Source organism: Narcine bancroftii, chromosome 8, assembly GCF_036971445.1.
Source record: "Narcine bancroftii isolate sNarBan1 chromosome 8, sNarBan1.hap1, whole genome shotgun sequence".
In the NCBI taxonomy this organism is placed as follows: domain Eukaryota; kingdom Metazoa; phylum Chordata; class Chondrichthyes; order Torpediniformes; family Narcinidae; genus Narcine; species Narcine bancroftii.
Genome location: NC_091476.1, coordinates 80,463,328 through 80,490,155, shown reverse-complemented (window position 1 = coordinate 80,490,155; position 26,828 = coordinate 80,463,328). Strand labels below are relative to the sequence as shown.

General features: G+C 43.0%; 1 protein-coding gene and 1 long non-coding RNA gene across 9 annotated transcripts in view; one reads left to right on the top strand and one right to left on the bottom strand.

Annotated features, from left to right (window-relative positions):
• LOC138740960 (histone H2B 1/2-like) overlaps positions 1 to 25,922 on the top strand; it is a 40,227-nt gene extending 14,305 nt beyond the window's left edge. The window contains exons 4-6 of one of the 7 annotated variants that reach the window (XR_011343233.1): positions 7,609 to 7,686; positions 24,652 to 24,832; positions 25,313 to 25,913. The gene's annotated coding sequence lies outside the window, so the exon portion shown is untranslated. Of the gene's footprint in view, positions 1 to 7,608; positions 7,687 to 23,685; positions 24,126 to 24,651; positions 24,833 to 25,312 lie in introns of those variants that run through there. The other 6 variants (XR_011343231.1, XR_011343232.1, XR_011343230.1 and 3 more) reach the window with 6 other exon arrangements.
• Positions 411 to 23,590, bottom strand: LOC138740961 (uncharacterized). Of its 2 annotated transcripts, XR_011343237.1 has the most exons (4): positions 23,506 to 23,590; positions 19,996 to 20,164; positions 12,053 to 12,202; positions 411 to 3,691 (listed from the first exon to the last, which is right to left on the bottom strand). It is a non-coding gene; the product is annotated as an uncharacterized lncRNA (long non-coding RNA). The 2 variants fall into 2 exon arrangements; XR_011343236.1 differs by lacking the exon at positions 411 to 3,691 and having other exon boundaries at positions 7,979 to 12,202.
• Positions 25,923 to 26,828: the final 906 nt, after the last annotated feature.

The following is a 26,828-nucleotide window of genomic DNA, read 5'->3' as shown; positions in this document are numbered from 1 at the left end:
CCCACTGGGTTGGTCACACCAGGTCTGGGCCCCATAGCATGGGGAAGATGGAAAAGTGGAAAAGTTCCACAGGATGCAGAAGGGGTTCAGTTGCTGGGGCCATTTTCCCTGGAACAGATGAGGTTGTGAGGAGATCTGATCTAGGCTTTGACCGCAGGCTAGTCATCACAACAGTAACATCCGCTGCTTATTCAAAGTTCACAGTTCATACATGACATGACAAACAATATGCAGGGCAGGCAGAATTTCCACTTACTGGTTACTCAAAACCAGAGGTTCATAAACATTTGCTCTCAGGAGACATCCCCAGCGACCAGTGACCACCAACCCCCTCCACCACACACGCATACACACACACCTACCTCTTTCTTGGTATTAAATCAACGGAAATTTTAAAACAACAATTAATCTAACTCTATGAACATGCATATTTATTTCATAAATAAAACATAGTAAATCAATTTATTTAGCAATATGAAAGGGTGAATTTACATCTCACCTGAAACTACATTGCCTTTACAGTTTTAATGGGATGGACTTGCTTGGTACAGGGATATCAGCTTCTCAACGTCAGGCTGGAAGGCACTACGAAGAAGTCTAAGATCCTAGCGTTAGTCATTTTTAGTTTGTTCTTTGCTTGAAAGAAGCTGGGCAACTGCCCTCAAGCCTCACTCGACTTACTAAATATGATGTTGGGAAGGCAATAAAGTACATCTTGACTTTGTTCCAGAGCAGAGAAGCGGTCAGAAATGTATTTTTGTAATCAAAAATCTTGACATGACTTTTAGAAATTTGCCTTATGGAAAATATGCCATGTACTATTCATTAATCCATTACTATGTAACAATTTACTATGTCCTACACTCTTCAAGAGAAATATTCTTCTTCCTTTCTTTGGCTTGGCTTCGCGAATGAAGATTTATGGAGGGGTATGTCCACGTCTGCTGCAGGCTCGTTGGTGCTTGACAAGTCCGATGCCGGACTGGCAGGCACGGTTACAGCGGTTGCAAGGAAAAATTGGTTGGTTGGGGATGGGTGTTGGGATTTTCCTCCTTTGTCTTTTGTCAGTGAGGTGGGCTCTGTGGTCTTCTTCAAAGGAGTTTGCTGCCCGCTGAACTGTGAGGCGCCAAGATGCACGGTTGGAGGCGATATCAGCCCACTGGTGGTGGTCAATGTGGCAGGCACCAAGAGATTTCTTTAAGCAGTCCTTGTACCTCTTCTTTGGTGCACCTCTGTCTCGGTGGCCAGTGGAGAGCTCCCCATAGAACACGATCTTGGGAAGGTGATGGTCCTCCATTCTGGAGATGTGACCCACCCAGCGCAGTTGGATCTTCAGCAGTATAGATTCAATGCTTGTGGACTCTGCCAGCTTGAGTACTTCGATGTTGGTGATGAAGTCATTCCAATGAATGTTGAGGATGGAGCGGAGACAGCACTGGTGGAAGTGTTCCAGGAGCCGTAGGTCATGCCAGTAGAGGACCCATGATTCGGAGCCGAACAGGAGCATGGGTATGACAACGGCTCTGTACACCTTGATCTTCGTGTGTTTCTTCAGGTGGTTGTATATCCAGACTCTTTTGTGTAGTCTTCCAAAGGCACTATTTGCCTTGGCGAGTCGGTTGTCTATCTCTTTGTCGATCCTTGCATCAGATGAAATGGTGCAGCCGAGGTAAGTAAACTGGTTGACCATTTTGAGTTCTGTGTGCCCGATGGAGATGTGGGGGGGCTGGTGGTCATGGTGGGGAGTTGGCTGATGGAGGACCTCAGTTTTCTTCAGGCTGACTTCCAGGCCAAACATTTTGGCAGTTTCCGCAAAACAGGACATCATACACTGGAGAGCTGGCTCTGAATGGGCAACAAAAGCGGCGTCGTCTGCAAAGAGTAGTTCACGGACAAGTAGCTCTTGTGTCTTGGTGTGAGCTGCAGGTGCCTCAGATTGAAGAGACTGCCATCCATGCGGTATCGGATGTAAACAGTGTCTTCATTTTGAGGTATTTCATGGCTTGTTTCAGAGGGTTGGTGCGAGGATGTAGCCTTGCTTCATGCCGTTGTCAATGGAGAAGGGTTCGGAAAGCTTAGCCCTTTCCTGCTCACGGTGTCGAAGGCTTTGGTGAGGTCAACAAAGGTGATATAGAGTCCTTTGTTTTGTTCTCTGCACTTTACTTGGAGCTGTCTGAGTGCAAAGACCATGTCAGTAGTTCCTCTGTTTGCACGAAAGCCACACTGTTATTCTGGGAGGACATTTTCGGCGACACTAGGTAGTAGTCTATTAAGGAGAATCCTAGTGAACATTTTGCCTCCATTGCCTCCAAATTCGAAAACCTCCCGACAGGCCACTCTGACCGGATCATGTCCATGCGACTCCCCCTTCAAAACAAGCGACGCATCACTCTCATCAGTGTCTATGCTCCAACCCTTCAGGCGGAATCAGCAGAAAAAGACAAGTTCTACACTGATCTGCACAACCTCATCCAACACACCCCTACAGCCGACAAGGTTGTCATCCTTGGCGACTTCAACGCTCGCGTCGGCAAAGACTCAGAAATCTGGCCAGGAATCCTTGGCAAGCATGGTGTCGGCAAGTGCAATGACAATGGGCGCGTCCTGTTGGCCCTCTGCGCAGAACAGCGGCTTGTCATTACTCACACCCTTTTCCAGCAGAGAGACAGTCTGAAGACTACCTGGATGCATCCCGATCCAAACACTGGCACCTCCTGTACTACGTTCTGGTGCGAGGAAGAGACAAACGAGATGTGCTCCATACCAGGGTCATGCCCAGCGCAGAATGCCACACTGACCACTGGCTTGTTCGATGCAAACTCAACCTTCACTTCAAGCCAAAGTTCAAGAACAGTGGAGCCCCCATAAAGAGGTTCAATGTTGGAAACTTGCAGTCAGACGAAGTGAGAGGAAACTTCCAGGAAAACCTCCACGCAAAGCTCGAGGATGCAAACTGCCTTACGGACACGTCTCCTGAAACCCTCTGGGATCAGCTGAAAATGGCCATAGTGCAATCCACTGAAGAAGTACTGGCTTCTCCTCCAGGAAAAACAAGGACTGGTTTGACGAAAACAACCAGGAAATCCAGGAGCTGCTGGTAAAGAAGCGATCTGCCCACCGGGCTCACCTTGCAAAGCCTTACTGGCCAGAGAAGAAACAAGCCTTCCGTCTCACATGCAGCCATCTTCAGCGCAAATTCTGGGAGATTCAAAATGAGTGGTGGACTAGCCTCACCAAACGAACCCAGCTTAGCACCGACATTGGTGAATTCAGGAGTTTTTAATGAAACATTAAACGCTGTGTAAGGCCCCTCACCCCAAGTCCAAAGCCCTCTGCGCAGCTCAGACAGCGAAGTCCTCCTCAGCGACAAGATCTCCATCCTCAATCGATGGTCAGAACAGTTCCAATCTCTATTCAGTGCCAACCGCTCAGTCGAAGAATCCGCCCTGTTCCAGCTCCCTCAACAGCCCTTGAGTCTAGAGCTGGATGAGGTCGTTACCCAGGAAGAGACATACAAGGCAATTGAACAACTGAAAAGTGGCAAAGCAGCAGGTATGGATGGAATCCCCCCCAGAGGTCTGGAAGGCTAGCAGCAAAACTCTGCATGCCAAAATGCATGTGTTTTTCATGCTCTGCTGGGACCAAGGTAGGAAAGCTGCCTCAGGACGTTCGTGATGCCATCATCATCACCCTGTACAAAAACAAAGGCGAGAAATCAGATTGCTTAAACTACAAGGGAATCACGCTGCTCTCCATTGCAGGCAAAAAAAGAGAAATATTAATGTAATTAAGTAACACCCACAGAAAAGTTGGCTAATTGCAGTAAGTGTCGAATTTGCTGACTCCAAAGCCTGCTAACTTTAAAATACAAAGAGGGAACATATTTTCATACCAAAGGTTCGTGTAGCACAAGAAGTGATAAGCATACCATGACTGAGAAATGAACCCAGGATGAGCTAATTGGTACAAAACATCAAAGTCGAACAATGATAAGTAACTGAAAATCTGTATAAAAAGGGCAATGTCTCATAGCAACAGGCATTTCAGAGTGAATGCTTTGATTTTTCTCAGCTTTTGTTTGCAAATAAAAAACTTTTCTGAAGAATTCTCTGTGTTTCTGACTCATTTTTGGACATATAAAAAACCACAATAGCCTCAGCTCAATGTCAATTTGGAGTGAAATGAATTCTTCCTCCAAAATTCCTGTTTCCTCATTTCTGATATCTAGGAGTGGATTGATCACCCAGACTAGTATTTTAAGCAAAAAACATCCTGAAATGTGTCAGACATGTCTCTCGGCAGCTCATCCAGGTGTACACAATTTACTTGAAGGTCACCATCTGGTATGATCTTCTCCATCTCCAATTCAGAGAGGATCGCAAACTGGAAGAGCTCATGACGGACTATGTTTCATTTGAATAACTGTAACTTGAACAAAAATGTGGAGAGGGGCGATTTGACTTTGATAAGTTTAACCTCATTTTATGACAGATGACATAATAGAGGTCCACAAGATTATGCGAGACATAGGTAAGATCAACATGTAGCACCTTTGTCCCAGGGCGAGAGTAGCAAACACCAGAGGACATCTGTACAATGTGAAGGCAGGAAAAGTTCAGGGGAGACATCAGGAGCAAGCTTTTTTTAAAAAATATAAATACACAGATGTGGCTGCGTGCCATGCATTGCCAGGGATGGTGCTGGAGGCTGGAATAATGGGGGTATTTAAGAAACTTTTAGAAAGGCACATGGATGAAAGAAAACTTTGGTTATAAGGAAGGGAGGGTTTAGTTCTTTTTGGTAGGAACATACATGTCTGCACAATATCATGCGCTGAAGCGACAGTACTGTAGTGTTCAATGTTCTAACTGGAGGATGATAACTGCTCCTCAGAGGAAGGGCAGCAGGGATCAGCCTGGTCACGTTCATCATCAGTGAGAAGAAACTCGGTGGAATATGTTCCAAGGGATAGGATGCATTGAGACTTGGAAGGACAGGGACCATTTTCAGAGATGGTCAGCAGGGCTTTGTTTGTGGCTAATCCTGCATCACAGACCTAACTGAATGTTGTGAAGAGGTAACTCAGTCTGATGATGAAGGCAAGGCACTGAGCTCCACGTTGGTTACACGTTGCTTGTGAGGCCTTTGACAAGATCAGGCAGGGAAGGGCTGTCTGAAAGCTTCCATTCCATGGGATCCAAGGCAAGCTGGCAAATTGGATCTGAAATAGGCTGGGGGATAAGAGGCAAGAGTGGTGCTGAGGGCTGCTTTTGTCATTGACCAAAGGTGGACACAAAGATTCGTGCTGACACCCTTGGTGTCTATGATGTGTAAGATGGGGATGTCAATGGACGAGGTTTGATCAGTATGTTTATCAATGAGAGGAACATGAGTGGTGTCTGAGACAGCGAGGAGGGTTATTTGAGGCTGCATCGCAATGTCCATCAGTTGGAACATTTGTCAGAGCAACGACGGAGGGAATATCATCCTGACACATGGGATGCCATTGTTTCTGGAAGGTCAGATTGGGTCAGACATCCCAGGTGAATAGTAGGGCCCTGGGGAGTGGTGATGGACAGAGTGACCTTGGGATTCAGGTCCATAGATCCGTGAAAGTGACAGGACAGGGAGATGGGCTGGGGAAGCAGGGAAGAATAATTAAACACTAGAGCATAAAAACAGGCCCATCGGCCTACCTCATCTGTGCTAAACTATTATTCCGGCTCATCCCAATGACCTCCAACTGGATCCTAGCCCTCTGTACCCCTCCCATCCATGTACCTATCCAGTCTTTTTCTTAAATGCCAAATCGAGCCCACAGTCACTACTTCAGCTAGCAGCTTCTTCCACACTCTCACCACTCTCTGTGTGAAGGAGTTTTACCCTACTGTTCCCTTTATTCATTTCCTCATTCACCCAGAACCCATATTATTGAGTTCTTGCTCACCCAACCTCAGTGGAAAAATCCTACTTCCATTAATTCCATTGCTATCCCTTATAATTTTGTATACCTCTGTCAAATCTTGCCTCATTCTTCTATGGTCCAGGGAAAAAAGTCCAAACCTGTTTAACCTTTCCCTGTAACGCAGTTCCACAAGTCCCGGTAACATTTTCATAAATCTTCTCTGCATTCCTTCAATCTTACTGATATATCTCCTGCAGTTAGGTGAGCAAAATTGTGCACAATATTTCAAATTTGCCCTCACCAATGTCTTGACAAACTTTACCATAACATCCCAACTCCAATACTCCAAATATTGATTTATGAAGACCAACAGGCCAAAAGCTCTCTTTACAACCCCATCCACCTGTGATGCCATTCAAGGAATGACAGTATATATCTCTATTCCCGATACTTGTATGTATAATGCTTTCGAACACCCTCCAATAGCTTACCCACTACTGACATCAGGCTCACTAGCCTATCATTTCCCTTATTATTCTTGGAGCCTTTTGTAAACAATAGTAAAATATGAGCTATCCTCCAATCCATTGGCACCTCACCCGTGGGAAGGATATTTTAAATATCACTGCCAGGGCCCTTGAAATTTCCACAATTTTCTCCCTCATAGACCAAGGGAACACCTCGTCAGGCCCTGGGGATTTATCCACCCTTATTTGCTCGAGGCCACTAGCACCTCCTCCTTTAAATCTGTGGGTTCCATTACCTCACTGCTTGTTACCTCACTTCTATGGACTGTGGACATCTTCTGTATTAATAGATAAACAAAAACAATAATTTAAGATCTCCTTCACCTCTTTTGGCACCATGCAGAGATGACCATTCTCATCTTCAAGAGGACCAATTTTGGTCCTTGCAGTCCTTTTGCTATTAATACATCTGCAGAAGCCCTGAGGGGTTTCCTTCACCTTGTCTGCCAAAACAACTTCATTTGTCTTTTTTCCCTCCTGATTTCCTTGTTAATTTTGTTCTTGCAATTTATTTACTCAAGTCCCTCATTTTCACCTTGTTGCCTTTATCTGCTCTGCACATCTTTCTTCTTCTCAACCAGATCTTCAATAACCCTTGCTTCCCCATGCCCATTAACTTTGCCTTTAATTCTGACAGAAACAAACACTTCTCCCTCAAAAATTCCACCTTTAAAAGTCTCCCAGTTCCCAATCACCCGCTGGCCAGAAAACAACCTTCCCCAGTCCATGCTTATTAGATCATTTCTCCTTCCCGCACAATAGACATTTCTCCAATTTTGAACCAGACCCTGAGGATCAGGCCTGTCCTTAAACCTAATTATCTTAGAAATAATGGCATTATGATTACTGGATCCAAAGTGTTCCACCACATCCCTTTTTGTCACCTGTCCTACCTTGTTCCCTGATAGATCAAGTGTTACACACTCTCCAGTTGGAACCTCTACATAATGGTTTGAGAAACTTTCTTCAACACAATTGCCAAATTCTAACCCATGCAACAATTTTACAGGATGGGTGTTCCAGTCAAAATGTGCAAAGTTAAAAAAAATCACAGACTATTGCAATTTAATGTTTCCCACAGCTGACTGCTATCTGCAGATTTACTCCTCAGATTCTCAGTGACTGTGGTCTATAATACAATCCCATTAACATGGTCATCCTTTTCCTGTTTCTCAGCTCCAACCATACAGCTGTATTCGTTCAATACGTGCTGGAGAAACTCAGCAGGTCACGCCCCTTCTATCAGAAATAAAGGTAAACAAAGGTTTGTGTCTGATCCTTTAAACAAGCTATGAGCAAAATAGGGGCAGGAGTCTGAATAAAAAGTTTGGGAGGAGGGGAGGGGGAGAGCATAGTTTAATAGGACAGAGGTGCATAACAGATGAGACCTCTCATCTACCTCTCTGAGCATCACTGACCAGCAATGTCATGCTTCCCTCTTTCATCCCTCCCCTTCTATCTCATACCTGACACAATGGAACACCGGATCATTCAGCTGCCAGTTCTTTTTTTTTTAAACTTTATTTAAAACTATTACAAACAACATAAAACCATACAAAAAAAATTATAAAATGAAAATAATCAACAAACACCCCTCTCTCCCACTCCCCCCCTCAGCCAGACCCCTCAAGGGGAGCAAAAAATAAAACCATGAAGCATATACAATATTTTAAGACATTAAGATAGTTCTAAAGCTGTATATTCCATGTAAGGCGACCACATTGTAACAAAAAAAATTATCATGTAAATTATATGTTATTTTCTTCCATATAAATACGAGATCTCAATTAATTTATGCCAACGAGCTATATTAATCTCTTTCCAAGTAATTGCTACAGATTTCTGTGCCACTGATAACGCTAAACAAACAAAAGCTATCTGAAATTTATCCAACAAGAAACGAGTCAAGGAAACCATATAAACTAACAAAAAAATCTCTGGGTCTAATAGTAATTTAATTTTAAATAATTTCTCCAAAATTATCCTAATCTTTTCCCAAAATGTTTTTACCCTATCACAAGCCCAAACTCCATGAAAAAAAGTTCCAGTATTTAACCCACATCTAAAACACAAATCCAGATTACTAAATCCATATTTTTTGTTTCTTAGGAGTCAAATATAGCTGATGCAAAAAATTATAATTAACCAAACCATACCTTACATTAGTCAATTTAATCTATTTCATGACACATAACCTCCCAATCTTCCTGAGGTATATCATAAGTTAAATCACTTTCCCATTTATTTATAGATTTCTCCAAATTTGGTTTATCCATAGTTTCTTGTAACAATCGATACATAACAGAAATAAAGCCCCTCCTTGGTATAGAGAAAATAAAAGATTCAAACTTCGTTAACTCAGGTAATTTCATATCCTTTCCATAGTTATCCCTTATCAAAGCTCTAAGTTGATAATAAACAAATAAAGAATTTACTGGTATTCCAAATTTCTCCCTCAAAGGAACTGTCCCCCTTCAAAACAATCCTGAATCACTTTTATACACTGAGAATGCGATATCTTTAAATAACTGTTAAACATTGAAAAAGAAATAAGCTGACTTTGATACAACAGAGTTTGAATTGATAATTTACCCTTCATACCTATAACATCATTTTTATTAATTCATATCATTAGTAAATGTTTTAATAATGGCATATAATATTCCTGCAATAAACACAAATTCCACTTATGTATAAATTGATGAACATCAAATTAAAGAATACAAGCTAATTCCACCTTAGCCCAACTAGGAGGCTGAGTAATATCCATCATTCTACTAACAAACTTTAACTGTGCAGGCTCATAATAATTTTGAAAATAAGGCAGCTGAAGTCCACCTAATGCATACTTCCATGACAATTTCTGTAAAGCTACTCAAGCTAATTTTGCCTTCCATAAAAATTTCCTCACCGCTCTGTTCAAATCTTGAAAAAAAAACCCTTTGGAAGTAAACATGGAATTGCCTGAAATAAATACTGAATACAGGAAAAGTATTCATTTTAATATAATTTACTCGATGTATTAATGTTAATAGAAGATCCTTCCATTTGATAAAATCCATTTTAGTCTTTTTCAATACAGGTAAATAATTTAATTTATATAAAGACTGATAATTCACATTCACAATTACTCCTAAATATTTAATTTTATCAGACCATCTTAATTTTATAATATGTTTACACGCTTCATAATTCCCCTCCAAAATAGGCAATATTTCACTCTTATTACAATTCACCTTATACCCAGATAACTCCCCAAATTGAATTAAATATTTCAAAGATTGTTCTGGATATGTTAAATAAATCAATACATCATCAGCAAATAAATTAATCTTATATTCATCATTTGCAACTCTTATCCCTTTAATATTATCATTCTGTCGAATTGCCTGAGCTAATGGTTCAATGACCATCATAAACAAGGCTGGTGACAATGGACAACCTTGATGTCTTAATCTCATTAATTAAAATGGAAAAGAGGTTTGGCCATTCATCACCACCCCAGCAATCGGGTTTTTATACAATGCTTTAAACCAACCAGTAAAAAGAGGGCCAAAATTAAACTTCTCCACCACCTAAAATAAAAAATTCAACTCAACCCGGTCAAATGCTTTTTCCATATCAAGCAGAACCCAGTTGGGATGCTGTCTCAACGTCATCAGTCTAAGAATATTATCAGATGCACATCTATTCTTAATAAAACCTGCTTGATCTGTATGCACTAACTGAGGTAAATATTTAGCAAGTCTATTTGCCAATACCTTAGCTATTATTTTATAGTCCACATTTAATAAAGAAATTGGTCGATACGAGGCTACATTCATTGGATTTCTATCTTTCTTTGGAATCACAGTAATTATCGCACTTGAACAAGATTCTGGTAATGACTGATCCTCAATTATTTGTTGAAGCACATCCATAAATATAAAAGACAAATCTTCATAAAACAGCTTAAAAAATTCTACTGAAAATCCATCATCACCTGGCGATTTTCCATTTGGCATCTCCTGTACAACTTCTTTATTCTCAAAATCTGTAAACGGAGCCTCCAATTCTTTTACTCTTCCTCTCCCAAAACTAGTAAATGTAACTTAGATAAAAAAGATTCCTGATTTCCCTCAGAAGTATATAATTTCTGGTAAAATGAATAAAATTGGTCATTGATTTCCTGAGGTTTATAAGTAACTATTGAATTCTTTTTAACAGCATTAATAGTTCTAGATACCTGTTCGATTTGTTATTGCCAAGCCAATACCTTATGAGCGCTCTCCCCTAACTCATAACGCTGTTTAGATCTTTGAATTAAATGCTCATACTGATACATTTGTAAAGTATTATAATATAATTTCAACTCAGCTAATGCTGCTTTCTTATCTTCTGTAAGCTTCTTCTGAAATTCCTTTTCCAACTCAGTAATTTGCTTCTCCAAAGATAAACTTCCCACTAAATACTGCTTTTTTAACTTTCGTAGAATAACTAATAATTTGACCACATGGATGTGCTTTTAAAGTATCCCTCATAACAATATTACTACTAACTGAATTAGTATTTTCAGCCAAAAATATATCAATCTGTTCCTTAACAAAGGTAATAACCTCTGGTTTCTTCAATAACATTACATTAAATCTCCATCAGTTGATTGCATCACTTCTGAACCAACACAAGATATAAACAACATAGAATGATCAGATATAACCCTACTCTTATATTCAGCTTGCACAACTCTAACCTGTAAATGTGCCGAGATAAAAAACAAATCTATTCAAGAAAATGAATCATGCCTGGATGAATAAAAAGAAGTATTTTTCTGTCCGATTTATTCTCCTTCAAATTACAACTAAATTCAAATCTTTCATCAAAGACCCCATTTGTACCGCCATCTTTGATTTCCTTATACTTTTTGGAGATTTATCCAATAATGGATGCAAAACACAATTAAAATCCCCTCCAATCAAACTATTCTCATTAGCCTGATTTAGAAAAGCCTCAGATATAAATTGATCATCATCCTCATTAGGTGCATAAAGATTCAGTTATGACCACTATTCTGAAAAAAAATTTACAATTCACCATCCAAACCCTACCAGCAATCTCCATAAATGATTCCAACTCAAATGGTATTTTCTTATGAATCACAATCACTACACCCCGTGCCTTTGAATTAAAAGAAGAAGAAACCACATAACCAACCCAATATCTCTTCAAATTTAACTGTTCTTTTTCCGACTTGTAAAAATGCAATATCAACTTTCATTTTTTTTAATATAAGTCAATACACATTTATGCTTAATTGGATTATTCAATCCCTGTACATTGAAAGTTGCAAAATTCAAATTAGACATTTCTTTACCTTAAAAATATACACACTTCACACTGCTACAAAATACTGCTCCCCTTGCTAAATAAAAAACCTTTCTAAAATACAAAAAAAACCCTTTTTATAAAAAAAATAAACTAAAAAAAAAAATGATTTCACCCCTTAAACTACAATAGTGTAGTAATTCCCCAAAAATCTGGGTGTGCTAAAACCCACTAGTGGTAGATGACTGTCAAAAGCTTCAGTGCCATCCACCATCCCCCAGTCAAACTATTCCAAAATTATTAATCAAACATAATTCACCCAACGATTCTAATCCCAATGACTGTTCCGGATCTTCAATATCAAGAAGACTCTGTGTCAGTTTGACCTTCTTTCCATTCTTCCCATTCTGCTTATCAAATACCCTCCTCTTAGGCGACGATAACGGTGATGGTCTGCATCCTTGTAAATCTGGCAATGAATTAGCAAAGATTAATGTATCATGATCATTCTCAAAGAATGAGACTGAAAATTTCCATACAAAAACTTTCAATACAGCAGGATAACGAAAGGCAAATTTATTACCCTTTCTCCACAATACTTCTTTAGCTAAATTAAATTCGTTATACTTCTTAATAATTTCTTGACTCAAATTAGCATTTTAAAAAAATCACTCTATTGCCCTGGACCATCATTGGAGACTGATTTTGTCGAGCCTTTTGAATGGCAATCCTCAATACCGTTTCTCTATCCTGGTATCTCAAACACCGAATCAAAACTGCTCGTGGTTGTTGGCCCGGAAAAGGCTTCTTCCTCATTGCTCTATGTGCCCGGTCCAATTCCAGACCATCCGGAAAACAATTCACTTCCCAATACGTCAGAAATCCACTTTTTGACAAATTTCTCTGGATCTGAACCTTCAATATCTTCTGGAAGACCTACTATTTTTACATTATTCCTCCGACCTTGATTTTTCAATGAATCAATCTTCTTCAACAATTCTCTCTTCTGGATCTCCCAACCCACAAAAGAAACCTCTACTTTTTCCATTTTTTCTCCATTTTGTTCCACTTGGTCTTTACACTCCTGAAAAGCCTCTTCAATTTTAAAAAAATTATCTTGTCCAGTATCCACTGCCTTCCGACATCCATTAACATCACTTTTAACCAAATTCATATCATTCTTCACAGATGACATTTCTTCACAAATATTATTCATTTCCATAAATCCTTGATTTAGCTGTGTGGACAATCTGATGGGCAATTCCTTCCAAAATAATAAACACAGAAACAAACCCATGTTCTGCTACTCCCCCTTGGGGCCTACATTCTTTAGCTACAGCCCCCAGGCTAATTTCCTCCTGTCTTGGCTCCAACAAGGCAGGACTTTCTTCCTCTTCACCTGCACTTATTGCTTGTCCAGCGAGGCTGCGGACTGCATCCCCGTCAACAGCGGGCCAACTTCGTCATCCTGCTGCCGTCCAGGTTCCCCCGTCGATCGCACAGGCACGTCTTCCAACGCTGCACTGCAGGCTTCCGCAGGCAAACGTCGCTCGGCCTACTAACCCGTGCGCACGGGTGCACGGATCAGAGTCAGTTAAGCCCAAAACAGTGCTGGTGCCACCTTGTGAATGCAAGGTCGGCGCTGGAGTTATACTTAGCCAGCCTGGAGCACGTTGAGACTCGGAGGTTCCTGCTGACAACTCCGTGGCTTCAACCTGGTAAGTAGGCCTCAGTTCTTCCACACTTTTATAAGGTAATTTCTTCTGTAACTGTGCCTTGGATTTCTTCATATTTGCAGTATTTTTTATTCTCTACTTTTCAGACACCTTAAAAACTAATTTTAACCACTTTTACAACTTTTAAATTCGGGTATTAATGAGTTCAACTGGGGAGAGGTAGAACTGCACATCTTCTTTCTATGCCATCTTGCCAGGCCCCCCCCACCCCCCCATTCAGCTACCAGTTCTGCAGCCAGGTTTCACCAGTGGTTACATTGTCAAAGTTCCAATTTATTGTCAGAATACATACATAACATCACAATCAACCCTGGGATTCTCTTTCCTGGTTGCCAAGCAGAATTTCTACCACTCAGTAGTGCAAAATAAAATACTGAAGAGAAGACAGGTATACAGAAGATCAGAGATCTCAGTGCTGAGGGCAATCTGTTGGCTCGGATTGAACACTGCTGATTATTCAGAAGACAGAGGTGGAAGAACTAACACTTTTTCAGGATGTAACTGGTATAATGCTCCAAGATTCAGTTCTGAGCCCTCAATTATATCCTGTTGAAATTCTTCTCCTGGAGGAGGGGCTAAATCCACAGGGTCCGAGTATGCTGATGACAACACTGATGGGAGGGCATGCAATGATGAGGACACTTGGTCTCTGCAATGATATTCAGATCAAACGGGCAAATGGGACAAACTTGGCAAATCGAGACGAATGTGAAGTGTGAGGTCAGTTCTTCAAGGAGAGGGATCACCAGGGAGATTGTGATACAAATGGAGATTGAAGATGAGGGAAGGTCAGATGGATCCAGGTCATCTTCTGTTCAAATCATGAAAGCTCAGCAGTAACATGCAACAGCTAGTTTTGAAGGCATGGAGTGCGTTGTCCTTCACTGCAAGAGGCTTGGCGATTGGAAACTGGGAGGTATTATTATCAATGAACAGGGAGTTGATGAAGCCACTGCTGGAGAAGTGGGGACAGTTCTGGTCCTCTGATTTAAATAAGGATCTGCTGGCAGTGATATCCAGATATTCAATCACAACATTGATGGGATGAGAGGGTTGTCCTCTCACGAGGTTTGGGGGGCAGTAGTTCTGTAACATTTGGAATTCAGCAAAAATGAGGTTTGTTCTTCCTGAAACACAAGATGTTTCGGGGTGACGACGGTGTGGATGTGGAGCCATTTCCACCAGTGGGAGATGCAGGAATGAGGGGACAGAATTACAGAATTTGGGGAGAGGTCGTTTGAAGCTGATTCACATGGGAACTTCACAGAAGAGGGCGAGTATCTGGAATTCTCTAGGTTTAAACGATATGGAGCATCAGAGGCTGAGGGACATTCTGAGAGAAATTTATAAGTTCTGAGAGGCATGGACAGAGCAGACAGTCATGTTCTTTTACCCAGGGTAAATCTGTCAGGTATGAGAAGAATTTAAGTTGTTGGGGAGTTCAAAGAGGACATGCGGAGCAAGAACAGAATGGCAGGGGTCATAGTGAAAAATGACATTAGTGTTGCATTGAACAGGTTTTCAGTCATACAGGGGAATGTGCAGGGATAAAGTGGATCTATGTCATGTGCAAGCACCAGACATTCATTAAATTTTGCATCATGGATGCTGACTGGATTGGACAGAAGATCTTATGAGAACAGGTTGAGTAAACTTAGTCTTTTCTCCTTTGAGCGACAGAGGATGAGAGGTGACCTGACAAAGGTGAACAAATGGCAAGAGGTGTTGATCATGTGAATGGCCAGAGATTTTTCCAAAGGATGAAATTACAAACATGAGGGGACATAGATTTAAGGTACTTGGGTGTAAGCACAGGAGGGATAATGAGGTAAATTTTCACACAGAGTGGTGGGTGCTGGGATGCACTGCCGGCAACTGTGGTGGATGCATGTCCTATAGGATGTTTTACAAGATTCTGGATAGGTACATGGAACCAAGGAAGAAAAAATAATCAATTAAGTAGTTGGAAAATTCCAGGCTATTGTTGGAGTAGGTTATCAGGTTGGCAGGATATTGTGGCCCGAAGGGCCTATAATGTGCTGCAGATTTCTCTGTTCCTATGCTGCTCTGTGGAAGCTGGATCACTGGATGGATTTAAAGAGGAGGAGAATATATTTGGGAGAGATGAGGGAAGTGAGGGCTCTGTGCTACTGGCTCAGAAGAGGATTTGCTGCCTGGGACAGATCAGCCATGATCAAAGTGAACGATGGATCAGGATCAAGGGCCACAGGAGACCAATTCCTGCTCCTGTTGTCCTGAGTTCTCTGTGGGAGGTTCTCATCTGGGACTCACTGCCTGCAGGGGGCTGAAAACAACCAATCAGGACGTTCATTATGGAATTGGACATGCCCTTCAGAGGAAATAACTTGCAGTGTTGTAGGAGAGGGAACTGACAGGATTGATGCACTGGGAGCCAGTACAGATCTAATGGACTGAATAGCCTCCCGTAACACCACCACCACCCCCCCCCAACTCAGTTCAAGGTGGTTGTTAGTTTGTGTAACAAGGACCCTCTGCAATAACACTGGCACTGAATTCCCAGCACCTTGAGCTGTTTGAGCACAACCCCAGTCAGTGAGGTCACAATGCAATGCACAAGAGTGCTGGAGAAACTCAGCAGAAGACACAGATCTCTGTCCAACACCCAGCTCTCTGATACACGGACAGAAACTGAACAAAACACAACACTGATGGCCCAGAGATGGACAATCTCAGGATTGCACGATAATTCTGACCCAGAAACATCAGTAGAACTGGACACTTAGGACACTGACCTTTACAATGATCACTGTGCTGTAAGGGCACAGACCTTTACATCAGTCACTGAGCTGTAAGGACACAGACCTTTACAACAGTCACTGCGCTGTAAGGGCACAGACCTTTACATCAGTCACTGCGCTGTAAGTGCACAGACCTTTACATCAGTCACTGCGCTGTCAGGGCACAGACCTTTACATCAGTCACTGCGCTGTCAGGGCACAGACCTTTACAACAGTCACTGCACTGGAAGGACACAGACCATTAAAACAGTTGATAAGAGCATAACCTGATAGCGCAAAAGTATGCCATTGGGCTTATCAAATCAGTTCCACTATCCCATTATAACCTGAAACATTCTATCACTCAGTCACACTCATTATCTATGCGCCAGGCCTGTAATACCCTGAATGAGTCATTTCATTGTAAAAACACAGACCTTTACATCATTAACTGTCTTTCCAATAATCATTTCACTTCAAGGGGACTGACTAGACAAACAATGACTTAACTGTAGGTAAACACACGTAGAACCGTAACTGCACTGTAAAATCACACATCTTAACAACCATTACTGTTTTGTAGGGACACAGCCCTTTAAAACAGGCAGTGTACAGTCAGGACACCAACATACAACAGGCAGTCCACGATCAGGACACTGACCTTTACAACAGGCAGTGCACAGTCAGGGCATTGACCTTTACAACAGGCAGTGCACAGTCAGGACACCGACCTTTACAACAGGCAGTGCACAGTCAGGACACCGACCTTTACAATAGCCAGTGCACAGTCAGGACACCGACCTTTACAACAGGCAGTGCACAGTCAGGACACCGATGTTTACAGCAGGAAGTACACCGTCAGGACACACCTTTACAAGCGTCACTGTAATGTAAGGACAGAAAAAGCAAAAGCAGATAGAAAATACAGGAACATGCAGGTAAGGCTGTGCCTGTTGAGTACTTTTCCCTTTGCCTGGGTTTAGTTTTGTTGCACAAATACTTGCACAGCCAGAAAATCAATAGAGACATGGAACTTTTACTGATTTTGTGACCTAAACATTCCTGTGGTGAACTGCGGAACCAATGATCTATCCCCGCAGTCTCCTGCAAGGACACAAACCGAGAAAACACACAATGCTGTACTACAAGATATTGTAATGCAAGGTTCCAGACCCCAACTGCTCTGCAGGGTCACTATTTTACATAGCAACCCATTTGTAGTGCAGGGAAAGACATGAACAACCCCTGAACTATGATGTCACAAGCCGTAATGAGTCCAGTCTGGACAGAGAGCTCTGTACAGCCACCCCCACACTGGAGGAACACAGACCTATACAATCTAGCTCGTGAAACCCGGACCCTGGCCATTTGAAGAAGTTTGATATATAGAAACATAGAAAAATAGGTATTGCACAAGGCCATTTGGCCCTTCAAGCCTACCACACTTTTCATTATGTTCATGGCTGATCAGTACCCGGTTCCTGCCTTCTCTCTATACCCTCTAATCCGCTTAGCCACAAGGGCCAAATCTAACCTCCTCTTAATTATTGATAAGGAACCAGCCTCAACTACTTCCTGTGGCAAAGAATTCAACAGATTAACCACTCGCTGAGAGAAGTCCTAAAAGAGTTCTCCCTTATCCTTAAACCGTGACCCCTGGTCCTGATGTTCCCAACATTGGAAACAACCTTCCTGCATCCTGCATCTAGTCTGTCTAATCCTTAAGAATTTTATTTCATTCTATCAATCCCTCAACCTTCTAAATTCCAATGAATACAAGTTGAGTCAATCCAATCTTTTTTCATACACAAGTCCTTATATTCCTGGTATTAATCGAGCGAACCCTCACCCCCCCATGGCGAGAATGTACTTCAGATAAGGAGACCAAAACTGAACACAGTATTCCAAGTGTGGTCTCACCAAGGCCCTGAACAGCTGCAATAGTACCTCCCTACTCCTGTACTCGAATCCTCTTGCTATCAATGCCACATACCATTTGTCTTCATCACTACCTGCTGTACTTACATGCTCACTTTCAATGACTGATGAACTGTGACACCCACATCTCACTCCATTTCCCCTTTTCCTGAACAGATAACATTTAGATAATAATCCTCTTTCCTGTTCTTATCTCCAAAGTGGATTTCCTCACATTTATCCACGTTATATTGCATCTGCCATTTCTTCGCTCACTCATCCAACTTGTCCAAGTTACTCTGCATCCTCCTTGAATCTTCTGCACAGCTAACCCCACTACCTAACTTCATGTCATCTGGAAATTTAAAGATGCTGCTTTCTATTCCCACATTTAAGTCATTGATATATTTTGTAAATAAGTGTAGCCCCAGCATGGAACCCTGCGGTACCCCACTAGTCACTGGCTGCCATTCTGAAAAGAACACGTTTATTCCTACTCTTTGTTTCCTGTCCATCAACCAATTCTCTATCCACCTTAATTAATATGTCCTATATCATGCTCTTTAAGTTTGTACCCTAGTCTCCTGTGTGGAACCTTATCAAATCCCTTACTGAAGTCCAGATATAGCACATCCAGTGGTTCTCCCTTATCCACTCGACTGATTACATCCTCAAAAAAATTCTAGTAGATTCGTCAGCCATGACTTTCCCTTCACAAAACCATGCTGACTGTCCGATGATGCCACGACTCACCAAATGTGCTGCAATCGCATCCTTAATAATGAATCTTGCATTTTTCCTACTACTGATGTCAGGTTAACTGGACTGTAGTTTCCCGATTTCTCTCTCCTTCCTTCTTCAAGAGTGGGGTTACAATGGCCATCCTCCAAAACTAATACAGTATCTAAAGAGTTTTGAAAAATTATCACTAATGCATCCACTATTTCCTGGGCACTTCCTTAAGCACTCTTGGATGCAACCTATCCAGGCCTGCAGATTTATCCTCCCTTCAATTTAACTAATGCAACCTCTTGACTTACAATTTATTTCCTTCAGTCCCTTTCTCACATGAGATCCACGATCCCTTACAAATTCCTGAAGATTCTTGATAATTTCTACAGGTGTCCCGTGGAGAGCTTTCTGACTGGTTACATTACTGTCTGTTATGGAGGTGCCAATAACAGGAAAAGACTCCAGTGGGCTGTAAACATGGCCAGCGCCATAATGGGCATCAGTCTTCACTCCATTAGAGGTGGCATCTCAAGAATGTAGTCTTGATCATCATTGATCCTCACTACCCAAGCTTTGCTCTTTTCTTTCTGCTACCATCAGGAAGGAGCAACAGGAGCCTGAAGATGCCCACCCAATGGTACAAGAACAGCATCTTCCCCTCTGCCATCACGTTTCTAAATGACAATGAACCTCTTGACAATATCTCACTTTTTTCTTTCTGATTATTTATTTTTATTTAGTCTAGGGGTTGCAATTCTAAATTGGAGAAAGACTAATTTTGAGTAAATGAGAAAGAATCTGGAAAGCATGGATTAGGTTCAGTTGCTTTCTAGCAAAAGTGAAAGGCATTCAAAGGTGAAATTTTGAGAGTACAGAGTTTGAATGTTCCTATCAGAATCAGAATTTATTGTCATTAAGTCATGAAATTCGGTGTTTTGCAGCAGTGTAAAAATTCAAAATATAACCATCTCACAACAGTTACTATACAAAAACAAATTAAATAATCACACATGAAACTCAAGGCAGTGTTTTTGGTTCATTGGTTATTGAGGAATCTGATGCTGGAGGGGAAGAAGCTGTCCTTGTGCCATTGAGCACTTATCTTTAGGCTTCTGTACCTTTTCCCCGATGGTAGCAGAGTGGAGAGGACATGGCCTGGGTGGTGCGGGTCTTTGGGGATAGAGGCTGCATTTTTAAGCAACTGCCTCATGCAATTATCCTCGATGGAGTGGTCTGGTGTCTGATGTCGCAGGCTGAGTTAACAACCCTCCAGAGTTTATTCTTGATCTGAAAAGACAAGAGGTATATCCCAGGAATTGACAACAAGGAGCAAATGAGGTACTTAAGGACCATAAAAATGCAGCCAAAACTAAAGGGGGAAATCAGAAGTGCTAAAAGACATGAGGTTGCTTCAGCAGGCAATGTGAAGGAAAAATCATCAGGGTTTCTATAGGTGTATTAAGTGCAAAAGGATAGTTAGGGACAAAATTAGATGGAGCAAGATGAGATGGGGAAGACCTTATTTCAGTTATTTGAATCAGTATTTACTCAGAAAACTGGCACAGTGTCCAGGAATGTAAGGAAAACATGCAAAGTTATTGAACCAGTACAGATTAAAGAGGAGGAGGTGCTTGCATTCTTCAAAGCAAATGAGGGTTGATAAATCCCCAAGGTCTGACAAGATGATACTCCCTTGTTCCTTGACAGGGGAGCCCTGGCAGAAATATTTAAAATGCCTTAAGCTACAGGTGAGGTGCTGGAGGATTGGAGGGATGCTTATGTTATTCCATTGTTTAACAAATGCTCCAAGATTAACCCAGGAAATTATAATCCGGTGAGCCTGATGTCAGTAGTAGGTAAATTATTGGAAGGTGTTTAGGCATTGACTGTGGAGAGAGAAGCACAAGAACATAGGATTAAGAGCAGGCTATGTGGCCGGCTGAGCCTCCTCTGCAATTCAATGAGATCATGGCTGATCTGAAGGTGGCTTATCTGCACCAACCTGCCTTTTTCCCATATCCCTTAATTCCTCAACTCCAGTAAAATTCCAAAAATCCAGACTTCTTGGAAGCTCTCTGCTGAAATCCAGACCACCCAAGAATCCGGACCTCCAAAACACTCATCTTTAGCATGCATGCGTAAAAACCACAGAAGCACAGCGGCAACTAGTTGACCATGCGCAAGTCATAGAAATGCAAGAAAAAATATTAATTTATTTTGTACTTTGTTTTTAATATGAAAGATGTTTCATTAATAAACTATTAAAATTTACCCCTGTATTCTCCTCAAATGTGAATTTTAAAAATATTGCCCGAGAATCAGAAAATTGGAACATCAGTCTGATCCAATACCTGAGCTGTCCACATTTTAGGAATTTAATCTATCCAATCTTGTCTTCAATATATTTGTTGAGGTCACCTCCACTGCTTCCTTGGGCAGAGAATTCCATAGATCCACCACCCTCTGGGAAAACATGTTCCTCCTCATCTCCATCTGAAATCCACTATCCTAAATATTGAAGTATGTCCCCTAGTTCTAGTCACCACAACCAATGGAAATATCTATATCTTTCATAATTGTACACAATTCTACAAGATCCCCTCTCATTAATTTAAATGTACAGCATGGTAATAGATCATTTTAGCCCAAGAGCATATGCCGCCCAATTACACCCAGTACGTTTTTGAATGGTAGGAGAAAATTGAATTCCCCCTGTGAAAACCCACACAGACACAGGGAGAACACACAAACACATTTCAGACAATGAGGAATTGGATTCCAGGCAATCTTTCTTCATTAGCTAAACCCTTCATCTCTGGAATTAACCTAGTGAACCTACACGTCATACCTCCAAAGCCAGTACATCCTTCAAGTCAGGAGATAAGAGCTGCCCACAGTACTTCAGATGTAGTCAGACCAGTTCCTTGTTCAGTTGCAGCATTACCTCGCTCTTCTTAAATGTAATCCCTCCAGTAATGAAAGCTAACATGCCAGTTGTCTTTTTAATAGCCTGCTGCACCTGCAAACCAACCTTTGCAATTCATGCACAAGCACTCCTAAGTCCCCTTGCACAGCAGCAAGCTGCATTGCTTGCCATTTAAATAATCTGATCTAGTTTTCCTTCCAAATTGCATAACCTCACATTTACCAACATTGTGCTCCATTTGCCAAACCCTAGCCCACTTACTATATCTATATCTATATCTCTCTGCAGCCTCTCCGATTCCTCTGCACAATTTGCTTTTCCACTCTATTTAGTGTCATCAGAAAACTTCAATACTCAACACTCTGTGCCCTCTTCCAGATTGTTTATGTATTCCAAGAACAACCCAGCACTGACCCCTGATGTGCCTCTGCCTCTTCTGTCCACTCAATGTGTGCCCTTCCACATGTTCATCAGCCGCAGCTTTCCCATCTCCAATATAACTCTTTAGGTAGAAACCCCCTGCCAGACCAGCCCATCTTCCTGATGTAATCTAGGTTCTCCTCCACCTCAGCCCCACCTGACCCCACCCTGCACCATTTCCTCAGCCACTGAAACAACTTAACCGTCTTTCAATTCCTTGCCGCTCCGCAGCACTAGGAGTAAACCTCAGATGGAATGCTCCAGCCTTTTTTTTTTGATAAATTTTGTTACTAAAGTCTGAATTTTTTCTTTGAAGAACCTCATCTTATTTATGTTACTGAAACCATTGGTACGAAAGCAACACTGACCTGTCCGTATTGACAACATTCCACCTGCTCTGGAAGAGAGCCCAGTGGTCCATATATCTGAAGCCATCACACCTGCACCAGCTCCTTTGTCACGTTTGACTGAAAGATTTTTCAATTCCTTCCTTCAGTACATCACTAGTTCGTGGCATTGAGGAAACAACACTGCATTTCTAATTTTGTATGCCGCAAATACTATCTGCAAGATCTCACTTATCTTCCTGCCAATGTAACCAGTACCACAATAAACCATGAACTCCGTCTGCTCATTCTTCACGTCCAGGATATCCTGAGCCTGTTGTGAAACATCCATGACCTTGGTATCAAAGGAGGCAACTCCCCATCCTGGATACCTCCTCACACAAGTCCCTGTCTGTGCTCCGGACCCCAGAGTCCCCAGTCACTGCTCACTGAACTGTGCACCACCCTGCTTCACAGCAGCCCCAGTGATGGGGCCACTGACCAGGCTGATGCTGCTGCTTCCCCTGAGAAGGGATCTCCCCCAAAAGAATGCCCCCGGGTGTCCGTGTCTGAGACAGGGACGGTCACAGGGGACTCCTGCCCTTCCCCCAGCGACCCGGCCCTGCATGTGGTGGGGAACCCCCTCCCTACCCCTCCTGTCTGGGAGCCTGTCTGCCTCCTGTCCGCCCCTCCGTCTGCTGCTTCCACCCATCCGTGCGGAGTGAGAGGGGCTGCAGCCGGACCACTCGATGCCCACGGCTTATCAGGGTCACTTCTCCCTGATCAGGCTCGTGTGTCAGGAAGCGCGGTCCCTGCACTCACCTCCTACCTCTCCCCCTTCTCCCCAAGGCCGCAATCTCACCCCGGCAGCTCCTGCATTTCAGGGCAGCGCAGCTCAAGCAAGGACCGGCTCCGCATCCCACGGCTGCTCCGGCTCAGCCGGGTTCAAATCTCACCTCCTTCCCCGGGCCGCGGCCGACTCCATGAACCGGCCGGCTGCTGAGGAAACGGAGCTCAGTCACATTCGTAGAGGTATGACGTCATCACGCACACGCCTTGGGTATGCGGTCACGTGACAGGGCAGAGTTAGCTGTCAATCAGAGGAGCGGCAGCGGGCGGTCACTGCGCAAAGGGACATTTCCAGGTCCAATCTGCACTTGGGGAAGCGAAGTGTTCATTGGAATCGGGAACAAGGGGGAATAAAGCAGCGAAGGAGGAGGGAAATAAATAAAGTAGGGAAACGGGTGTGCGGGATAAAACTGGCCTGAAATGTGGAAAAGTGACCGTCTGACTTAATGTTGAGGTTTTAAAAAGGAAAACTGTGAAGTAAATGGGCGGTGAAGCTGCGGTCAGTGAGTCCAGGGCTCAGTGATGGACAATCAGGAGACGGCAGATTGAGAAAGAGGTGATTAGCATCACCTTGGACAAACGTTGGTTCGGACACAGCTGGAGGAGTGTGGAAGTTCTGGTCCCCACCCTGTAGGAAGGACGAAACTGCAGGGGACAGGGTGTAGAGCGGATTCACCAGGACGTTGCCTGGATTGGAGCCTTTGAGTGAAGGTTAGAGACTGGAAAGGTAGGCTTTGTCTTCCTTGGAATGGAGGAGGCTGAGGTTGATGTGATTGTGAGGGGCTAGATCAGGGTGGGCAGAGAGGAAGTTTCCTCCATAACAGCCAGGTTAAATTAAAGTCCGTCGGTGCCGGGTGACGAGGAGGTTTTCGGATTCACCCAGATGGTGGTTGCAATCGGGAACGAACTCCATAAGAATGTTGTGGAGGCAGTGACTCACATTTCCTGTCATATCCGGATGAACAAACGGGTAATTCAGAACCATGCTGATCAATGGAAATTATATAAATGAGGAGCTAATATTCTGCATGTACATGATGGACCGAATGGCCTCTTTCTCTAGATACACAGGAGACTGCCGATGCTGGAATCCGAAACCGATCACAATCTATAGAGGAATCAGCGGGTCGAGCGGCATCAGTGGGACAGAAGGAAAGGGCGACCATTATTTTTCTCCCACTGGTGCTGCTTCACCCGCTGAGTTCGTCCAGCAGATAGTGTTTTTGTCCTCTTTCTGTTTTGTGTGACCACAGGGCTCGACAGAGGAAACAGGTAACTTCGCAGAACTGTTTGTCTGTTCGGATTTGGAAAGGAGGGGAATCTCAGAAAGATTTAATTCAACAGGAGAGTGGTCTTGTGCCCAGCGTTGGAGCTGCGGGATGACAGGTCTCCGTGTCCCGATGAACCTCAACCCAGGATCTAAAGGAATTGCTGGTGAGTGGGTTTAAACTTTATGTGTCCCTGATTTAGAGCCGGTTTAATGATTATTGTTTAAGTTAACAAAATGTCGCTTGAAATTAAAAGATAACTAAATGTTACTGAAGATGCAATAACCGGACCCTTCAAAGTAAACGGGAATCTGGGAAGAAGTTCTATTTGATTTAGAGCCGGTTTAATGATTATTGTTTAAGTTAACAAAATGTCGCTTGAAATTAAAAGATAACTAAATGTTACTGAAGATGCAATAACCGGACACTTCAAAGTAAACGGGAATCTGGGAAGAAGTTCTATTTGATTGGAAGTGATGTATTTTGGTTCAGGTTTTTCTGCAGATGTCCTGATAAGGAGACACGTTGGCGGTTCGCGCACAAATAGAAGAGACCTGGAGCGTAAGACGCATCATATTTGGGTGAATAAAAGGTTCGCTGTTCACCAGACAGGAGGGAGTAAGCATTCATGGGTGTTTTTCTTTAGGTTGGCGAGGATGAGTGGTGAGTCATGGCGATCAGTGCCGGGGCCTGGACTGAAGCAACCAGATTACATTTCAATTCAACGGGTAAATGGAGAACGGTGTGGTCTATTGTTTATGGAGAAACTTAGTTAACAAAGAGATGGACCGAATCAGAATCCAAGGATGAGAAGCCGTGAGAACTCGCGAGAACCGCAGCCCAGTGACGCGGAGGGTAAAAACCTGCCCTGGGAACTGTGCTCCGGACAACAGTTTGTGCTGTGATTGTGAAGATGGAAACATTATATGAGAGAAGAGTCTGTTAAAGGGGCGGCGTCTTTGACTGTGTTGGGTGGTGCTATCACATCCCCTGATTTCCCAGCCGCTCTTTGCGGAATATTGAAAAATTTTCTCTTGTCACGGGAAAGCGCCGGTTCCAACCTCAATGCTGAAATAAGAATTAACCGCAACATTCTATTTGGTTTTAATATTTCTGTCGAAAAATAGCTAACATGCCAGTGATCGTCATTCAGTGAATGTCTCTGAAGTGATTCTCTTCTGCTTCTCGTTCTCGTGTTGTTAGGGTCGCCGGGCAATGCTCATGGCGGCTCTTTGTTTGCCTCACGCCAGACACGAGTTGAAGTGCATCATGTATTTTACATTTTTAATGTATTAATAATACATGAAAATGAAAGAAACTTTTGATTGGGAGTGAACGCAATCAGAGCAGAAAGAAAACGGGTTTAAAGGGAAATCACTTCGGATCAAATTTTGTTCACAAACATTCCGGCATCGGAGACGGACGGGTTCAGTCTGGGACTCCAGGTTTCCGGTTTGAACCGAAATTGGATATTTTTGAAGGAAGAGAAACGGAGTGGCTGAGAGCTGACAGCAGGAGGTCCGCTCGCTGCCATGAAGTTACTCTGTGCAGTCGCCTCTCGTTTCACTCAGTTCTAAGAACCGGAGAATTTATGCAGGGTCGCCGACATGACCGAGACCGGAACAGCGTCTCCTCCCTCCCTCACCCGCCGCCAAATAAAGGCCCCCAACAAAGCGGCCACGGTTCAAATGCAGCTTTTCCCCCGTTCTCCCCCCTTTTTACACCCTTTCTGGTCAGCCCTTCCAGACACTGTGAGCGGCTCTGAAAAGAGCCTTTGGGCCACTGAGTTGACTTTCTGTCGCTTTATTTGCTAGGTGCGCCGGTTTTCTTGGGCAAAAACACGGCCTGGATATTCGGCAACACCCCGCCCTGAGCGATGGTCACCCTCCAAGCAGCTTGTTGAGCTCCTCGTCGTTGCGGTCGGCCAGCTGCAGGTGTCTGGGGATGAATCGGGTCTTCTTGTTGTCCCAGGCCACGTTGCCGGCCAGCTGGAGGATTTATCCCGTCAGATACTCAAGCACAGCAGCCAGAGAGACGAGGGCTCAGGCGCCCACCCGCTCAGCATAGTTGCCCTTTCTCAGAAACCTGTGATTGGAGATTAAGTGCTTGATTTCATTGGTGAGCAAGATACCCAATCCGAGAATTGCTTTATGAACCAATGA